Genomic DNA, 11,969 nt, shown 5'->3' with positions numbered 1-11,969 from the left:
GGCGGAGTGTCAGAGTCTCAGACCTCCCCAGTACGTTCCCTCCGGCCCCGGCGCGGCCCGAGCTGCACACCAGAGCCGGGACCAGGAGCCCAGCGCGCCTGAGCTGCTTGCTTCTGATTGGATGAAGTCCGCGTCAATCCTGGTCCTGTAACCTGGCTGTCCGTTGGACCCGCCCCACAAGGCGTGGCTCCCGCCTAGGAAGCGCGGGTGGAAGGTGGGGTGGGCGGAGGTGGGGACAGATGGGGAGGATGAATCCCAGCACGCCGGCTTCCGTCTCTTGTCTGTTTATAGGCCGAAAATCTGTCAGTTTAGGCCAGACTCCTGTTGGATTGGGCAGTGTGGGGAGAGGCGGGGACTCTTGGAAGCTCCACCCTCGAGCCCGCGGCGAGCTGTAGACCCGCCCTCCTCTTGGAAGGGCGGGGCGGGGCGGGGCGGGCGGCGCGCACCAGAGCTGGGTGCGGTGAGGCGCGCAGATCACCGCGGTTCCTGGGCAGGGCACGGAAGGCTCAAGAACCTGACCTGCTGCAGCTTCCAGTCTCGCGTTCGCCCCACCCCGCCGCGCCGCCCGAGCGCTCGAGAAAGTCCACTCGGAAGAACCAGCGCCTGTTCCCCGGGCAGACCCAGGTTCAGGTGAGCGAGCTCTGCCGGTATGTCCCGCCCCGGAGCTGCCGAGCGCGCGCGCGCGCGGCGACAAGACTCGAGTCGTTTGGGGCGGACGGCCCTGTGGTTCTCGGCCTCCGCGTGGCGGGTTTCGGCGCGGTCGAGTGCGACCGGACTCCGCATCCTCACCCGAGGGGTGATAGGCAGTGAGGCCTCGGGGTTAGGGAACCGGGGGACGCAGTCCCCAGCCCTACCGGACACCCTTCCCGGTCGGGGCACTGGGAGCTCGGCCTGCTCCTGTAGCCTCTGCACTCCCGCCTCCCCGACGGCCAGCTCCGGCAAACTTTTTAACCCCTTCCGGGACGCAGCAGTCCCGGAGACCCTGGCCGAGCCGGCCGGATGAGTTCGTGGGCACGGGGCAGCGGCTCCTTTGTAAGTTTGGCAAAGGGAGGTAACGGGCAGGCGAGGACCGCTTGGCAGCTGTCAGGGTGTCCTCCTGAGTCAGGATCGGTCGGTCCAGCCGCAGACATTGCTCCCGACTCGGTTTCCGCCGTCCGCTGCGGACTTCCTCATTTGTCCGTCAGCCCTTGGGCCGGGAGGGGGCGGGGAGAGGCACTCAGGGTTCGTGGGAAAAGGGGTCCCAGCTGCCGAGGGGCTCAGGGCGCCGGAAAAGACCCCCCCCGTCTGACCTCATTCAACCTTGGATTTATATTGCCCGAGGTCAGAAGGCCTGGGTCTGCCGGCAGCTGCCCCGCCGCTCGGGCAGGCGTGCACCTGATTTCCACCGCACCTTGGGACGCCACGCCCGGGCCAGTCTCTGGGAGCTGGCCCTGACTTTAAGACCAGGCCGGGCAGCCGCATCTTTTATGTTTGATGAGAGGCGGAGTTTTGAAGACATCCCCCACTTCCTTGAACTAGGGTCTTCACCTCATCCTGTTCTGGAGCCACGCCTAAGGCAGGAACTGCACCCCGCTCCTCCGGGTCCCCATCTCTCCCAGGCAAACTGAGTCAGTACCCTCTATGGACTTGCTTGCGGGCTGTAGTGAAACTGAAGGCTGGGTGGGCCCGGGCGGGTGCCTAAGGCCCCACCCAGCGGTGTTAGAGAAAAGGTCCCTGGGAAGTCCCAGGTCTTGGAAACCCGGAGGCTGCCTCGGCTGGACTACGGGTTCTCAGTTCTCTGAGCGGTTTTCTGGATTGGCAAGATTTCAAAGTAAGTTTCGTGCTCCCTACAGCAGCACCTATACCAAAATTGGAATGATACAGATTAGCATGGCCTCTGTGTAAGGATGACACGCAAATACATTGAGTTCCGTATTTTTTAGCCAACGCAGACTGGCCCAAGTATCTCTTAAGAGTGGCTCACTCTCAAGCACGACTTAGGAGGTCTCTGCCTCCCAAGGGACTCCCTCCTCTGCTGTATGCCAGCCAGTCAATCTCAGGACCTCCATCTGGAACTCTCAAGCCACTCACTAGGCAGGTCTGTAACCCGCCCCGGAGCCCCTCCTAAGCCTTGACCAAGTGAAAATAAAGCTTTTTGAAACCGCAAAATAAATAAATAAATAAATAAAAGGTAACTTTGTTCACAGAAACATTGTAGCCATTTCTGACTTCTCTGTCTAGAGTCCAAGCTGATAACTTCACCTGGAGGCCTCCCTCCCTTTCTATTAACGACGCAATCTGCTTGAAGCCTCATGTAGACAATCACTCAATATCAGTCAATTTATATACCAGGTTGTTATAGGTGGGGGTAGGGGGGAAGGGCCTATAGATGTGTAATTGAGCAAATATTTAACCGGACTTCTGCCAGGGACTTTGCCAGGTGGTGTGTGTGGGGGTGGGGTGGGGTGGGGTGGGTGTGAATTGAGTAAGACCTGGCCCCTGCTCACGGGCACTCCAAGACAAACCGTGACTAGTGTGAAGGGGAGATGTCAGGAACCCCAGAAAGGTACTGTGAGGCATAGGACTACTCTGGGAGAGCCTGCTGGCCTCCTGAAGAGACTTGTGTCCTGGGGAAATTTGAAGGCATTAAAGAGTGGAGTGGTAGACTAAGATACAAAGACAGCTTGTGCTGTGTCCCAAACCAGCCACAGACAAAGGACTCAAGGAATTCCTAGGCTCAGGGGGCCACTGCTGTCCAGGGCAAGCAGAGAAACCACCATGAGGAAGGAAGACATTTCAGGCTTGGCAAACTGAGGCAAACGCGTGGTGAAGGAAAGTGGGGAGTCATTTAGTGGATAATTGGGGAGTAGTTAAAAGCATGGAGGGATTGCTGAGTGTAGTTTGAGAGGCAGTGTGCTTGCTGTGTGGGTGACACCCCAGAGCTTTGCTCCTACTGCACTCAGCAGGTTTTAGACGGAGGCCGGGGAGGTGGGCAGAGCCAGGTTCCCCTCAAACTAGCATTAGCAACTTGGGTTGGGAAGCATCATCTAGCCCTGGGCGGAGAAGGGAAGCAGAGAGAGAGTCAGGGACTCATAATGGGGCTGCTGGTCTGTTTTGTTGTTGTTGTTGGTTTGTTTGTTTGTTTGTTTTTGAGACAGGGTTTCTCTGTATAGCCCTGGCTGTCCTGGAACTTTGTAGACCTGGCTGGGGCTGCTGGTCTGAAGGGCAGGAGAAGAGGGGAGAGAGTCAGGGACTCACAGTGGGGCTGCTGGTCTGAAGGGCAGGAGAGGGGAGAGGAAAGAAAGGCCTGGTTTTCTTGTTTTTTATTTTATTATTTTTTAAGTTTTTTGAACTTTTTAACCAAAGGGTTTGGAGATGAGGCAACTTCTCTCTTGTGGAAGGAAGGGTGCTTGTTAATCTCAGCCTGCCTTTTGCCTGGTTTTGCTCTAGGAAAAAAACAAAAAACAAAAAAAAACCAAAACAAGGATCTCTTAGCCCTTGAAAGGAAGAGAAGCCCACTAGGAAATGCAGCTTTGTCCCTAGTCCGGTAGAAACGGGGTTGGCTGGAGTTTCCCCCCCACTTCCTCTTCTCACTAATCCTTCACTAAAGTACTTAAGACAGCCCCTACCAGCTTGACATCTTTATTTCAAAAGGAGAGGAGGGGTTTAGCAGTTGTTTTCCTTCTTTTGGAGGGGGTGGGGGAGAGAAAGCTAAAGCCAGGAAAAAAAACAAAACAAAAAAACAAAAACCAAAAAACCAAAAAAACCCAAAAAACAAACAAAAAAAACCCCCCTTGCCTTGACAGATTCCTCTTAGCATTGTGTTCCAGAAATATTTAGAATAACAGAATCTGTGTGTTCTCTTCATTAAACAAATGTCCTAATTTACTGAGTATAAAACTGCATCTCTGCCTCAAGGGCAGGAAGTACATTTTCCTTTTGTGTTGCCCTACAGAATCACAGCCTCTCAGCCTTAACCCCTGGTGCTCTGAGCCCCTGCCTGGGTCAGGTCCTGTGGTGACAGCAGAACAGTGCCCTGGCTGCCTAGGCAACAGGCTCATAGAGCTCCTTTTTTTTTTTCTTTTTTTTCTAATAAACTCTCAATAAAGAAGCAAATAAAGGCAGAGTCTAACTTAAGGGAATTGGCTCTCTTCCAGCATATGGGCCCTTGGGATACAACTCAGACTTGGTGGCAAGGGCCTTTAATCCACCGAGTTGGCTCCAGAATCTCATTTTTAAAGTTGGGAAGAGTGGGTCAGGGAAGGAAGGTAAACTGTGGCGCTGGGCAGAGTTGAAATCTTAACTCTCTCACCAGCTTTGTGACGTTACACACTTTATATAACTCCCCGAGCCTCAGTTTTCCCATCTGGAACATGGGAATCAGTCGGGTCTACTCTGCAGAGCTGGCTGCAAGAACCAGAAGAGCAGTCCGTGCACAAGGCCTGATACGCAGTGGCCGTCTACATGTTTCTTATTATTGTAATATAGATTTCTACCAGTCTTGCCTCCCTAGGTGACTGTGTGAGGGTGGAGGGTAGATTCCTTCCTTGGTTCCAAATTCAGTGTTTTTTTCCCACCTCTAACAAGGGGCGCATATACCATGTGTGGTTGGCTGAGGGAGGCCAAAATGGTGATAACACACTGGCCTTAAGTCCCCTCTGCTGATGATTTTGGGTGCCCTTGCTTAAGATGTGGGCTCAGCACCTGCTGAGAGGTGCTGGCCGAGGCAGAAGTTGCTCTTACTGCCTGTGGTTTCTGTTTTTCCCCTAAAACATGGTTTCCCAGTGTTCTAGAAGACAGGCAAGGGTAGTGTGGGAAGAACAACTTGTGTATGCTGGTAGAAGGTAGGTTTGATTGTGTTAGCGAGGACCATATCCCCTGGAAGACAGTAGCAGTTCGTGTGCCTATTGGCCCACAAGGGTGCCTGGAAAACTCTACAGGTGAGGGACTTTCTTCAAATACCTCTGCTTCCCCACCTGAGTTCTTTATGGGTAGGATATAGATAGCACACTTTGTGTGTGTGTGTGTGTGTGTGTGTGTGTGTGTGTGTGTGTGTGTGTGTGTAGAGTGTGTATGTGAGTGATAAGGCCAGGTGCCAGAGGAGGCCAGAGAGCTGAAGGGTTTCCCCCTTCAGCTGGAATTACAGGCAGTTGTGAGCCACATGATGCTGGTCCTGAGAACCGAACTCCAGCCCTCTGCCAAATCAGCGTACTCTCTTAGCCACCGCGCCGCCTCTCCAGTTCTGGCCCACCTCTTTTTCGAAGGTAATTTGACAGTGCCAGTTGAAGCATAGTCCCTTCTAGGAATTGACCCCACAGATAAACTTGACTGTGCAGAAGGAAATGCCTAAGGATAGTCACTGTGGCATTGTCAGAGAAGGCAGGAAGCGAGCTCACTGTCCATTAGAAAGGTCACCGTAATCGTGGCCATGGCACAGCTGTAGCGCGGAAATCCTTGCATCCCTTAAAAGGCAGGCTAATCTCTGTGTGCTCACAGGGTATGCTCTCCAGGGGACACAGCGAGATAGTAAGAGGTACTCTGTTCCCATTCGTGGAACACCTTTTGCTGCTCTGCTCATTGGTTGAGACAGGGCCTCACTGTATGGGGTCAGGTTCTCTTCTGACTTTCTACCCCTGACCTGGGATTACAGGCCTGTGCCATCACAACTGGCTTAGGTGGAAAGGGCTTCCAAATGGGCAGACTTGCTCTTCTGGCTTAGAACACTTTGAGTCCTGTTTTCCTCAGCCTGCCTCAATCTCAATAGAGTGACAGATGTACTGTTTTTTTTTTTTTTTTTTTTAAAGATTTATTTAGTTATTATATGTAAGTACACTGTAGCTGTCTTCAGATACTCCAGAAGAGGGAGTCAGATCTTGTTACAGATGGTTGTGAGCCACCATGTGGTTGCTGGGATTTGAACTCTGGACCTTCGGAAGAGCAGTTGGGTGCTCTTACCCACTGAGCCATCTCACCAGCCCCTGTACTTTTCTTTTTTTTTTTTTTTTTGGTTTTTTCGAGACAGGGTTTCTCTGTGTAGCCCTGGCTGTCCTGGAACTCACTCTGTAGACCAGGCTGGCCTCGAACTCAGAAATCCGCCTGCCTCTGCCTCTGCCTCCTGAGTGCTGGGATCAAAGGCGTGCGCCACCACACCCGGCGCCCCTGTACTTTTCTGATAATGATCCCAGCACCCACTTCAGCCTGGGAAAAATGAGGGGGGTGATTACTTTTTTTTTTTTTTTTTCCTATGAGAAAAAGAAGCTTGCATAGATTTTTGTTGTTGTTAAGGTATCGCTTATGTACCCTTGGCTGGCCAGGATCTCACTATGTAGACCAGGCTGCCCTGGAATTCATAAGAGATTCCCCTGCCTCTCTGCCTTTTGAGTGCTGCGAAGGATTAAAGGTGTGTCCCTTCTTTTTCAACCTGGGGTCATAGCATTGCAGAATATACTCCTTCCTGCTGCCTCAGTGATTGCTCAGACAAATGGTCTGTGCTTATTAATGCATTAGCAGTGGAAAAGCTTAAGATTGTGAGACCATATGATCAAAGAGGATCATGGTGATGTGGGCTTTGGGAGACCCTGACCTTGGTCTCCAGGGAGGGCCACTGTCAGCCTTGGACAGTGTGGATACAGGAGAGGCTGCCAGCTCTGCTTATTGTACACTGGGATCCTTTTTCCAGTGCAGCCTGAGCAAGCACCTCCCAGAGTTCTGAGCAGGGCCCGCCCCCTGCCAGACAGTATGGAAAGTAAGAGTGATGTGAGTCACCCTGGAGCCAGGACCGTGAGCCAGGCTCTAAAGTAGGCCTGCCACCACATGGGCAGGCGCTTGAAGGCTGATGCCTCTAGGGGCACAGGGGATCTGATGTGAGACTCTTTAAAAGGGACCAGAATTAGTCAGGGTCCCTCTCTGACCAGTTCCCTAAGCCTGAGGTGATTCAGCACTGGCCAGGTGGCTGGGGAAGGAGGCTTCTGGCTGACCTCGGCTGACAGCTCTCTAGCTGTCTTCAGTCTGGTTACAAAGCTAAGGAGCGACTCTGGAAGGAAGTTGCTGGTGAGTGGTGAGGCTTCCTGCAGGACAGGTTGGGCTGCAGCCCATCTGCTGCCTGGAGGGACAGTCAGTGGCTGGTCTTTTCCATCCCCCCAGTTACTTCCTTGCAGCCTCGCTGATCCTGTGGTCCTTAGTGGTGCTTTATGAGGTGCTTTGTAGAGGAAGAAGGGGACCTCCCAGGGAGGCATCTATGGTCCCCATGGGCCAGACGCTAGTCTTCAAAATGTTTATGTGTTGAGATAGCCATAGGCGACTTCCTTTCTTGTATAAGGTTGTCATGGATCAAGAGGACATTTGTTATTTGGGAACTTGACCCATAGATTTTTCTAAAGTTTTCTTCCTCTTGCAGTGCTGGGAATCAAGCAATCCCAAGGCCTAGATGCTAGGCAACTTCTTTGCCTCGGAATATTGACTGTCATTGTAAATGGTGTCCTGATTAAAAGAGAAAAACATTAGCATCAATGCTGGGTATGGTGGCGCATCTATCTTTAATCCCAGCACTCAGAAAGCAGAGGCTGGCAAATCTCTGTGAGTTCAAGGCCAGCCTGGTCTACATAGAAAGACTCTATGAAAAAAGAAGCCAGACCAAATCAAAAAGCCCCCTCTGTTGAGTTTGTTTACAGTTGTAGTGTGTCAGAGCCCAAGGGGTCTTGGGTGTCTTGGGCGTTTAAAGGAATGTTGTTTTTTCCCATGTTGATGAGCACTTGCCCAGGATGCACGCTGAGAGTTGCTCTTGGCTTCACCCAGAGCCCCGAGAAAGTGCTTTTGACTGACACCATCTTTCCTGGCTTTCGTGGGCATCCTTTAGCCTGCCCTCAAAAACCTTCCTTCCCCTAAAACATCTCCTCTGAGGCAGTCAGTTAAAGAATGGAGGAGGAATGGGGTTTGTCTGAACTTCTTTCAGTTGGGTGGGGCCCTTGGGCAAAAAAGTTTCCCAAAGCTAAAAAAATAAAAAAGAAAGAAATTAGTATCTCTTCTGGGGCAGTGCCAAGTAGAAGGGTGGGCCATCTAGAAGGCCACTCTGGCACAGGTCTTCCAGCCAGTCTGAATTTCTAGTAACTTTGGTAACTTTTGTATTTTCAATACAAACATGGGAGAAGGAACACATCACGGCTTTCTGGCCTCAGGCAGGCAGAACCGCTTACTGGTCACTGCTGGCCTCCGTTCCCCCGCATGCGGCATGGAGATGCCAGCTTTGAAGTGGTGCAGTCTTCATCTTTGCCCCACTGCCTTCCCCCGTACATTGTTGTCAGCATCATTTCTCCTCACATGGTAGGAAATGCATGGTTTTAGTGTATTCCACAAAGCTGTTCCTCCGGTGCCAAGGTGTGGTAGCTAAGTGACAGTGGAGCAGGACTCTAGGCTTGATGTTGGGACTTCTGAGGCCAGCCCCTTGTGCATCCTTCCCCTTGGACGACACAGCTCAGCTTGTTACTCTGGTTTGAACTGGTTAAGCATTAAGAAAAAGGGTTTACAAGGCAGCGGCGGCACCTTTATGTAGAATGTGTTTCCTGTGTTTTATGTGAAGTCACTGGGCTGGAGAAGGCAGCTTCCTGTGTGATAAACACGAAGACGGAGACAGTGGAACCCTTTGGATGACTTAACCTAATTAGGCCAGAAAGGGGCAAGGGCTGGGCATCTTAGAGCTCACTGGGCTGTGAGGCCTGGAGAGTTAAAGGCTGGTGGTCCCTGTCCTTTGTGGTCCCTGCCTTCGCTTAGGGCTGGACACAGCATCAGCACCAGTGCTGCTTGAACAGAACTGAGGTCTCCATCACGCCTGTCTGAGGGTTTCTGTTGCTGTGCTAAAGCACCATGACCTAAAGCAATTTGGGGTTGAAAGTTGTTTTTTAAAATTAGGCTAATATCTGTAGTCCTTCACGAAGGGAAGGCAGGAACCTGGAGGCAGGAACTGAAGCAGAGACCCTGGAGGAACGCTGCCTATTACAGCCTTGCTCCTGATGGTTCTCTCAGCTTGCTCTCTTATACAGCCCAGGCCCACCTGCCCACAGGTGGCAATGCTCCCGGTGTGCTGGCCCCTCCCATGTCTACCATTAATCAACGAAATGCCCCACAGGCTTGTCCACCGGCCAGTCTGGGTTGGTGGCCATTTCTCAGGCTGACATAAAACCAGCAAGCACAGGAGGATGTGGCTAGAACAGAGTAGCAGCCTAAGTCTTTGGGTGTCTGAGTTGAGTCCTAGCTCGGCTAGAGACAACGGTTAGATTTTATTGAGCACCTATGTGCAGCAGGCCATGTGCTGTTGAGTTCTTCTCTTGCCCCCAGGAAGTAGAAACTCTTCATTTTTGCTGATGAGATGCCTTACAGAGATTCAGACTGGGGTGTGGGGTGTGTGTGTGTGTGTGTGTGTGTGTGTGTAAGGGTGGGTCTGCTTCTGCTCCTGTGGCCTTTCAGACAGCCTTCATTGTAGGTACACATAGCCTCGCTTGCAAAGAGGGTGGACTGGTCTCCTTAGCTTTCTCCTTCTTGAGCTGTGAGCTCACTAAAGACTCTCATCCCCATCGCTGCTGGCCACTCACTGAGGCCTCCTGTGCCCAAGATGTTTATTACAGCTACTTTTCTCATGAGTGTGGAGTTGGGGGTGGGGCGGGGCAGGTGAGAGGACCATGACTGCCAGCATGAATTCAAGCCCAGGATGACTTTGCAGCTGTGGGACCCAGTGGTCCCTGCTTTCTTAACAGGTGAGCTCTTGCCTATGTATTGTATACTATTCATTCCTTTGTCCATCTGCCCTCCTGTCCAGCCCTAGTTACTCAGTAACCACACCGGATAACATGGATTTCCCAGGCACAAAGATGGACCCCAGGGCCAGGTGCTGGGAGGAGAGAGCTTCAGGAAGTTTGGTTTCTGTTTGTAGGGGCTGACATTCTCTAGCTCAGACAGGAGAGCAGGCCTTTGGGGGTCTGAGAAAGCAGCCTAGAGGAGGTGGCACTTGAGCTGACTGCAGAATCCACACAGGGCACGACGTGCCCAGGGAGCAGGGTTGGGACCTTGCTTAGGCATTCTTGCTTTGTTGAGGAGTGATTCAGATTGTCGAAGGTTCTGTGACTCACACTGACTGGTGAAAGGTCTCCTCTCTTGTAGGCCCTAGCCTTTTCAGAGCCTAAGGTAGCCTGTGGAGACCTGCTCTCCTTGAACCCTTTTCTGGTAAGTAGAGTGCTCTGTTCCACTCCCAGGTCGTTAACTTCTGACTGGGTGCTGGGCAAGCTGCCAGTGTCCTCTGGTTGGGAGGTCAGACATCATGTTATTCCCAGGTGAAGGACTTGAGGTGAGACATTTCACGGAGAATTGTGAAACACCATTGCTACTGAAAACAGTGTCCTATTAAAGTTCGGAAGAGAAACTAGGAGCCTGTTTGCAGCACAAACATAAGCTGGCAAGAAGCACCACTACCATTGAAGTTTCCGGGTTTCCTGCACATATAAGTACCCATTCATGTGTGTACACGAACACACAGATGCATACGCATGCACACACCTGCATGCACTTCACCAGATCCCAGGCAGAATGGTACTGTGTGCACTTGAGTTCTCAGGCAGCGCTGCAATCTGAAGTTTCCTGTGTTGCAACATTCTTCATACTGGGTATAAAATGACCATGTTATGGTCCACTGAGGGGAGGAACTATTATTTACATTGTCAGAAAATACTGTGAGCTTTATTGTCTCTAAAAATGTATTCACTCGGTGAGTGTCTTAAGCATCTATTGTAGGTCTTGTCCAAAGATGGTTGTACATCAAGATGCAGGGTCTGAGATCACTGGGCTGCTCCCTGGGCTCAGGTCTAGTCCTAGGGACATGCTCACTGCCTTCTGGTGTTGTGGCTTGAGACATGGGGGTTTGTAGAGGAGATGGGACTCCTGAGTGCCTAGTCCGGTTCATTGAAAGCTGGTAAAACCACTTTGTCATTCACAAGCTGTCAGGAAGCTCAGGAACTGGAGCCAAGAGCTGGGAGATTTTTCCAGGCTCTGTTTAGGAAGGTCTTCCACCTGCTCCCTCCCAATTCTACCTGTCTCCTATCTCCTGTGTATACCCAAGATCTGGGTCAGGAAACCCATCTGGAAGAGGTGAGAGACCAAAAGTCTCTAAGGGGCTTTGTTCACAGGGTAGTCTCTGTTGAGGATGCTACTGAGCAGGAAGGAGACTGCCCAGGGTAGGGAGAAAGGGGGAGGAAGGAAGAGGGGATAGGGTCCCTCCTAATGAGGGTAGGGTGGTCTGGAAACAAGGTCTAGATACCTTGCCAGGGGCCCAGGTCTCAGTTTAGGCCTTGCTGAGATGTTGTAAGAATTGTAGCAATAAGTTGCAACAGTTTGGCTTTGTTGTAAAAAAGGAAGTTTCAGAATCCGTGTTGCAGCTTTGGAACTGATCCTTATCTGTAGTGGGGAAGTCTTTGCAGGGTACCTGGGTACCAGGATGGTCGGTCGGTCTCTACCTTTATCAGAGAGGGCAGCCTTGTGCTTTGCTCTGTCTGGCCCCTCCCCTCAGTTCCTACTCCATCCAGCTCAAGGTTTTCTGAAATGTTTGGTCTTCTTAGAGAGCAGGAGAGGTAACTTGTTGCTTGGGAAGGAACCAGAAGCTTGTTGCCACCTGCCTCACTGGGGAATGAAGTGGGCTGGGTGGCCCCAGAAATGCTGATGGGGCTCAGGCATTGCAGGCTTTGCATACCTTCCTGGGTCTCTCTCCACCAGGCAGGTTGTATTTCCATCAGCCCCAGACTTCTTGGGTTTGAAGTTTGTCATGGATCTTAGTCCCCCATTACCCCCAGGTTACCCAAAGCAACACAATCTAAGGCTCAGTCTAGCTTTCTCTTCACACATGGGTTGAGGTTGGTACTGAAAAAGAGGAACTGGGGAGAGGCCAGCAGCAGCCGGGGGATTACAATGTTTCTAGTTAAGACAGGCCCTCTGTGGCCCTTTTAAAAAGAGAT

At 51.7% G+C, this 11,969-nt stretch overlaps 1 protein-coding gene and 1 pseudogene across 1 annotated transcript in view; both read left to right on the top strand.

The window, feature by feature from the left end:
- The first annotated feature begins 370 nt into the window (after nt 1-370).
- The window catches only part of Myh9 (myosin heavy chain 9), an 80,290-nt gene continuing 68,691 nt past the window's right edge, over nt 371-11,969 (top strand). Inside the window, exon 1 of the mRNA XM_021182804.2 lies at nt 371-630. The gene's annotated coding sequence lies outside the window, so the exon portion shown is untranslated. The remainder of the gene's footprint in view (nt 631-11,969) is intronic.
- On the top strand, nt 1,820-1,919 carry LOC115029535 (annotated as a pseudogene).

This window comes from Mus caroli, chromosome 15, assembly GCF_900094665.2.
Source record: "Mus caroli chromosome 15, CAROLI_EIJ_v1.1, whole genome shotgun sequence".
NCBI classification, from domain to species: Eukaryota; Metazoa; Chordata; class Mammalia; order Rodentia; family Muridae; genus Mus; species Mus caroli.
Note: the sequence above shows the minus strand (reverse complement) of the source record. Positions and strands in the feature narration are given on the sequence as shown.